The 7,836-nt window shown below is 48.5% G+C and overlaps 1 long non-coding RNA gene across 1 annotated transcript; it reads left to right on the forward strand.

Moving 5' to 3' along the window:
- Window positions 1–518: 518 nt before the first annotated feature.
- On the forward strand, window positions 519–4,198 carry LOC311594441. Its single transcript, XR_014778092.1, has 4 exons — window positions 519–1,830; window positions 2,953–3,090; window positions 3,626–3,910; window positions 4,100–4,198. It is a non-coding gene; the product is annotated as an uncharacterized lncRNA (long non-coding RNA).
- Window positions 4,199–7,836: the final 3,638 nt, after the last annotated feature.

A 7,836-nucleotide genomic window follows, 5' to 3' on the forward strand; every position in this document is an offset into this window, starting at 1 on the left:
GAACAATATATATATTTTTTCTTAAAAAAAAAAAAAAAGCAACCATACAGCCTACATGCCTGTGGAAACTGGCAAGAACCCCACACCTGCAGCTGACCACCTGGTTCCCAAAGCCACAGCAAGCCTGCCCCACCTGAGAAAGCTGCCTCCCAGCTGACAGTGAAACCCCACAGTCTCAGATATTGCTAATGCTGAAGTGTCCACCTGGAACCAAAAGCCAGCCCAGCATATCCAAGCAACATGCAAGGACACTTGACCAGGAGAGTGCCACTCACTGTGAAAGTCTTCCTGGGACACTGGCAGCTGATCCACAGCTATGCAAAGATCACTGTAGAGACACAAGAGGACGAAAGCATAAAACGTACAGTAACTCCATAGTGACAACCTGAAGGAAAAGAAGGTGGTGAACTCCCTGACAAAGAATCAAAGAACTGAAAATAATTAGTTTTGAGAGGGGGGGGGGGAGAGAGAGAGAGAGAGAGAGAGAGAGAGAGAGGAGAGAGAGAGAGAGACCATTAAAGAAGAATCAAAAAGAAATCTTGGTGCTAAAGAGCCCAATAAACAAAAATTTTAAATACTCTTGAGAGCCTTGGAAAATTTTACACAACTATCTGGCAAAAAATATTTAAAGAAAAAATTGTTAGTAATGTCTGTGAGAGTCATGGAACACAGTCAAGAGGACACATTTATCAGTGTGTAATGGAGCCAACTCACTAAGGCAAGAGAAAAGAAGTGAATCTGGATAACAAGGATTTGTATGAATAGGCAATTGTGCCTGTAGAAACGGTAAAAAAAAAATGATTAGAGTAATACTCTTAAAATGTTCTAAATGGCCTGTTCTTTTTAGGCGTTTGTTGCTCCTTTGTAGCCATCCTGGAGCTCACTGTGTGGTCCAGGCTAGCCTCATCATTTTGGAGGCTATCCCAACCTCTGACCAGTCTTCCCACGTTGATCACTGTCTTCCAGTCTCTCCTTGCTTATAGGTACATGTCTTTGAGGCTGATGTGTCGGATGGACAGCCAGTTAGGGAGTTCAACCCTTGAAAAGGCTGATTCTGCAAAGAGTTTTAAAATATGACCCGAAGACACAGATAACAAAAGCAGAAGATTAAACTCAAAAGCAAAGCTGCAATCCACAGGCTACAGTGACGATTCACAGAACACGAAAGCCTCATAGTCGGTTGGCCTGGCTGGGAATCGGTATCCACGGCGTTCACAGCACTCAATGGCTCCATAGCAACAAACAAAATATCTGACTGAAAAATGTACATATTTTTTAAAGGCCAAAGAGCTCCAAACTTGAGAGTCTTCGTCCAAATTCCTCTGTCCAACCAGCCTCAAGTTCTAGTGGAGACAGAGCTGGGTTCCCTCTTGTATCTGAGTTCATCTCAGTGGGTACTGGGGTCCCAGACAATCGTCTCTTCATCCCAGAAGGGACCTGATCCTCCTGCAGAGACTCCTCCCAGCTGGATAGCGATCTCTGCCCTCACAACGGAGACTAGTCAATTCCTGTGGCCCTCTAGTTCTGCCTTGCAGCTAATCACCCATGATGTTCTGTCTAGCTTGGTATCTTCCTCCTTGACTTGAACAGGCTGAGCCTTGGTGGCTCCAGCCACGCCCACCCAGGACCTGCAGAGCGGCTCGGTGCGCCCTCTGGTGGCTTATTTCGGAATGTCGCTGAGGTCCCTGGAGCTCAGGCTCCATCCTAGAGCTTAGAGCCTGTGGACTGAAGTCCGAGACAGCTGATACGCATGCATGCCTCGAGGGATCAATGTTTCCTACCCACAGATCTGTCCCGTGGCTTTGAAGCAATGGCTTGTTTACTGGGCAGGTACTTACCTATGGTCAGTTCTCAGAGACAGGAGGAGAGGCCAGGCCTGAGCAAGAGCAGCCGCCATGAGACAAGCGAGCTTGCCCTGGCGGCCGGAGGCGTGGTGTGGCATTGTGATCTGACAAGGTTGTGTGGGTCTAGTGGGTGAGTCCCACAACAAGCCTTGGCAGGGTCTTCCAAGCTGTACGGAAAGATGCAACAGCAGAAACCAGAGTGTCAGCTGCCTGTGCTTGGTCCCAGGCCTCTGGGCCTCCGGGATACCAACCCAATGCTTAGAACTGCGGGGGCTTCTCAGACCAGAAGCCACGCGGTTTGTATCTGATGCCAGGGGGACAGAATCCGCACTTTATCGATTCTCAGATAACAGAGGCAAAGGAGCTATGGGAATCTGTAGAAGAAAGGGCGACAGAAAACAATCAGAAGCATTTGGGGCCAGGATAAGACGGGGTACAGCTAATGTAATGGGATCTCTCTCCTCCCCCTGCCCTCCTCCTTCACCCCTCTCTCTTTCTGTGTTTTTCTCTCCTTCTCTCAGATGTTTTGGCTGAAGTAAGCCTTACCCTGTAGCCCAGGCTGATCACATACTGGCAATCCTCCTGCCTCAGATTCCCACGTGCTGGAATTACAGGCATGAGCTCTGACATTCTCTTTTCCACTAGGGACACTTTATATCTGTTTAACGTGTGTGATAGTTTCACCCAGGTGACAGGAAAGGATTCTATTTTCTTTATTTTCTGAGGAATTTACAATAAGCCTGTCACATGGCTTGTTGAACACAAGTACACAGAGTTAAGTTAATCCTATCTTTACAGTGAAGCACAGTTGCCAGGAATGTGGGCTGGATTAATGGGAGGCTTGTCTGTCAGGCCCAGGAGGCCAGAATCACCTGATAACCACAGCTCTTATGGTGCTCATCAACTTTAATTCTTAAAGCAACTTTAAGAGGTGCTGCCCCTGCCTGGAGAGAGCTGGGCACTGCATCAGCTCTGCAGTCCTAGGAAAACATTTTCCAGCTTTGCAGAACAGAAGCCCAGTGTGCCGCTGTGAGGGGAAGAGTGACGGAGAGAGCTGGGGTGGGCGATCACGCGGAAGGCTGTGACACCAGTGGCCTTGCCTCCACAGCTCAGGCTCTCATTGCTCCAGCCCTGCTGCCCGGTTTCTGTTAAATCTCTCAAGTCCCTCCCTGCCACGGCAACATCACAGACAGTACTTTTGCTTCTCCCGGATGTAGCATTGACAGAACGCCTGTGCTACTGACAGGTACCTTCCTTGAAATGCTGAGCTTTTCACTACTGATGATGGTCTTCCCTGTCAACTCTCCTTGATTTGGAATCCCCTGGGGGTGTGTCTATGAGGTGGTGTTTCCTGGGAGGTTTAACTGAGCACAGAAGATCTAGCCTGAGTGTAAGTGATACCGTCCCATGGGCTGGGGTCCCAGGATGAACTGAAGGAGGAGGAGGAGGAGGAGGAGGAGGAGGAGGAGGAGGAGGAAGAGAAGGAGGAGGAGGAGGAAGAGGAGGAGGAGGAGGAGGAGGAGGGGGAGGAGGAGGGGGAGAAGGAGGAGGAGGAAGAAGAGAAGGAAGAAGAGGAGGAGGAGGAGGAAGAGGAGGAGGAGGAAGAAGAAGAAGTAGAAGAAGTGTACTGAGCACCAGCATCCATCTCTGTCTGCTTCCTGACTGTGGGTGCCATGTGACCAGCCTCCTCCCGCTCCTGCTCCGACTTCCTCACAAAGATGATTGCACCATTAGACTGTGAGTCAAATCAAGCCCTCCCTCCCTCCCTTCCATTTTGTCAGGCATTTTGTCACAGTACATGCATCGCTTTACTTAGCTCTTCAGAGGTTCCGTCAGGCTTCTCTTCTAAGCAGTCACTCCACTGGCACAAGACTTCCGCACAGGAACAGATGGGAAAGGTGGTCCTTCCTGCCCCGCCCCCCACAGCCCAGGCCTGCCCTGCTCCTTCCGTGCTCACACGTCTGCAAAACCTGGCCCACCATGTGACACTGATATGAGTCCCACTCTCCTTCGCCCCTGCCCCTTAGTCTTCCAGTGGTGACAAGATACGGGCATCCTGGTGACAGGTACCAATCTCGCATCCTTCTGAGGACGGCATCCAGCTCTCTATGGGCTCCCAGCTCCTCCTCATGTTTTTTTGCTTTCCTCTGGTTGAACTCTTCAACACATTTCCGGGGGGGGGGGGGGAGGAGAAATCTTCTCCCTAGTCTAATAGACAATCTCAATCTGTTTGTTTGTTTGTTTTTTAACATCAGAGAATTCCAGGATGACAGGGGCATGAAGAATTGGCCTTGTGCAGCCACTGTCTACTGTCCGGCCTTGACCCCAGGAGTCGCCTGCCACAGCCCCTGGGAGGGTTTCCCCTCCCAGCGCGGGGACACAGCTCCACCCAGGTGGGAAGTGCAGGAGTGGCTCACCCCTTCCATCTAGGCTTTCCCCAGTCACAGAGAACAATCACCCTGAAGTCCCTCAAAGCCCTGGGATTCCCAAGGCTCTAGACACTCTGAGCACCCCCATCTCCCCACAGCTGAAGTTTCCGCTCTTCAGAGAACAGCCACAGTTTCCTCAATCCGGCTAACAGAATTGTTTGTTTCCACCCGCTGCTGTCATTGCGCCATCCCAGCTCACCCATCAGAGCGTCTGCGCTGCTCACCCCAAGCATCTGTAGACAACAGTCTGATGTGTCCTAGCGTGAGGGGAAGTGCGCCTGTGGGTGGGCACCCCCGATGCAACGGTGCCCCCGAGTTAAGCTATTTGGGAGATGATAGAGCAAAGGATTTACCAGGACAGAGGGATGGCAATGGAGGATGAGGGCCAAGTGGACAGACAGACAGACAGCTGGGTGAACGGATGGCCAGACAGAGGGGACTGACTGGATGGACACGTGTCTTGGTTGAGGGCCTAGAGAGATGAGGCCCAGCAGTGAAGAGCCCTTGCTGCTCTGGCAGGAGACACAGATTGGGTTCCCATTACCTACTTTTGGTAACTTTAGTTCCAAGGGACCCAATGTCCATTTCTGAGGCACCAGGTATGCACATGGTGCATATACATGTGTGCAGGGAAAAAAAAACACATACACAAAATAAAAATAAATTGAGAATGTCTGATCGTGTCCTCAGGATGTTCTGAACCCTTCCTTCTTAATCAGGTTTCGCAGAAGCCTTTCTGGCACACAGCAGTGACTTCAAGAATCACTGGCCCAATCGGAGGTGTCATCAGCCACCACACTCAAGACTAATATTAGCAAGACAGAGCCCGGAGACGTGTGACACGTCACAAGATAAGCTCACCATCGCCACCGTGTGGCCATCTGGACTACTGCAGCTGTGGGCAGACTGTACTGTATTTAACTATGGGAACAGGAGAGTCTATCTCCCCAATCTGTTGTATATTTTTATTCTCCTGGAGTAGTTTGGCTTCTGATTTTGCAGCCACGCTGTTTTGTTAGCCCATAGCACCTGGGTGCTAATGCGTGTTAATTCAGTATCTAGGCCTTCTTCTCCTCCCCAAATTCACACCCTTCTGAGAAGTATAAAAAGCAGTCTGCTGTTCCCCAGAATACCGCTGCAACACACAAAATATGACGCCCTGGTTTGCCCTGTCAGGCAGGCAGATATTTTCTAAATTCCTTCCTTTTGTCTCATGTGCACCTGCAGTATCTGAAGGAGCTGCCAGGTATCTTTATGCTGTGGGTAACCTATATCTACCCACCTTCCCCTCTGCTGCCACTTAATTTACACTGTTGTCTATCGGGCCTGCCGGGTGAGTTCATCGCTTCAGCTCAATCCACTTATAGCCCAAATCTACGTCTTCGGTTTGGGAGTCGGGGAGACAAGCCTTGAGGCTGAACCCTTGACCACACAACCTCCTGTCTCGGCCACCTGGATGCTGGTGTTACAGGTGTGCATGACCACTCCAGGCTTCCACACATGCGCACAACTCATTTTTTTTAATCAAAACCTATTTCCTGTACAAAAATATGAGCTTCATTATGTCGTTCTCACACATCTATATCATGTGCTTTGATGAGATGTAACAGGGCTTTTTTGGGAGGAGGGTGGCAGCTCCCTTAAGTATAGAACTATATATCCAACAAGTAAAGGTAATTCATCTTTTCCTTTCTTGTTTGTATCTCTTAATTCTTTCTCTTGCCCTTATCCCGTCCCTGGTTTTACATAAAATGCTTTCAGAGAAATACTGGCTCTGTAGAAATACTTCTTGGCGTTCCTCCTCTTTCCTCGGGGAGTGACCTGAGACGCACTGGGGTTTTCTTTAAGGTCTGACAGAGTTCTGCAATCCTGGGCTTTCTGCAGTCGGGAGACTGTTCTGTGCCAGTCTCTCCGATCGTTGTCCATTTATTTAAGTTGTTTATTATATCTTCTTATTTTAACCTTGGTAGTTCATATGTTGACTTTTTATCTGGTTCTTAACAGATACTCTCGATTTATTGGCATATAAGGTTTCTTGTTTTAAGGTTTATGTATGAGAGTCCGCCGTGTGTGTGGAAGTACCTATGGAGACCAGGAGAGGGCAGCAGATCCCATAGAGCTGGGGTTAGATCCCCTACAGCTGCAGTTACAGGCAAATGGGTGGGTGCTGGGAACCCAACTCTCCCACGTAGGGTTGCCTTTTGAAGCTGATTCTGTGCCTGAGATGACAGCTGTTTATCTCTTTAGAATCCAAACACTTCAGACATATACCTTTAAATGGACATTGTTCCTGCTCCCTGCCAGGTGGCGCTGCAACTGTTCCCCGCTGGCTGAGCATCTCAGCTGTCTACAGCCCTCAGCGCTTAGTGCTGCCTCCAGCTCCACCACACACACACACACACACACACACACACACACACACACAGTCTGCCTTGCTTCCTCTTTGGCACCACAGGGACTTTTTATTTTTTTTCTCCTGCATGAGAATTTTGTCTGTGTATCTAAGTGACTTGGAATTATATTTGCACTCCCAGCTGGATTTGATCCATGCTCTGGAGATCAGAACAATCTCTTAGGCAGGTCAAATTTTTAAAATCCAGAGAATTGAGTATTCTTCAGGAAAACTACCTAGAAACTCAGTTATTTCCAAAGTTCAGCAGTGATGTGTGCAAGGCTTTCAGGGTTTTTATTTTTGTTTTTATAAGATATTCTTTTTGTTTTTCTTTTTGGTTTGTTTCTTGGTTTTTCGAAACAGGGTTTCTCTGTGTAGCCTTCGCTGTCCTAGACTCGCTTTGTAGACCAGGCTGGCCTCGAACTTGCAGCAATCCACCTGCCTCTGCCTCCCGAGTGCTGGGATTAAAGGCGTGTGCCACCACGCCTGGCCTGTTTTTGTTTAAGAAAATGCTTTCGTGTGTACCTTTCAGTGGGTTTGTGCTAACAGTGTGCCGTCCCCTATCCGCCTGCCAATAAAAAGCCAAACATCCAGGCAAAACACAGAGTGTGCTGCAAAGTAAACGCAAGCCAGCAGACTGTGACGGGGAAAGTGTTGGAGGAATTACGTGCAATCGAATGACCTTTCTGCTTATTCTTACCAAGGATTCTAAGACAAGAAAATGATGAAAGAATAGATATTTTCAGCAAACTGTGCTGGGGCAGATAGAGACTTGTTGCTTAAAGGACATTGAATCCTTTCCTCACAGCACACAAAAATCAACCGAAGCAGACACCTCCACAATCAGCGTATAAAAGCTCCAGCCTTTTTTTTTTTAAGATTTATTTATTATTTTGTATACAACGCTCTGTCTGCATGTATATCTATAGGCCAGAAGAGGGCATCATATCATGTTATAGATGGTTGTGAGCCACCATGTGGTTGCTGGGAATTGAACTCATGACCTCCAGAAGAGCAGTCAGTACTCTTAACCTCTGAGCCATCTCTCCAGCCCAAAAGCTCCAACCTCTTCAGGGAAACAAATCCTCACGTCATGAGCAAGGGTTTCTTAAGACACACATTAAGAAGCACAAGTAACAAATGGGTAAAACAACCAGGTACTGAGCTGCTC

This window comes from Acomys minous (assembly GCF_964271855.1).
Source record: "Acomys minous genome assembly, chromosome: 3".
NCBI classification, from domain to species: Eukaryota; Metazoa; Chordata; class Mammalia; order Rodentia; family Muridae; genus Acomys; species Acomys minous.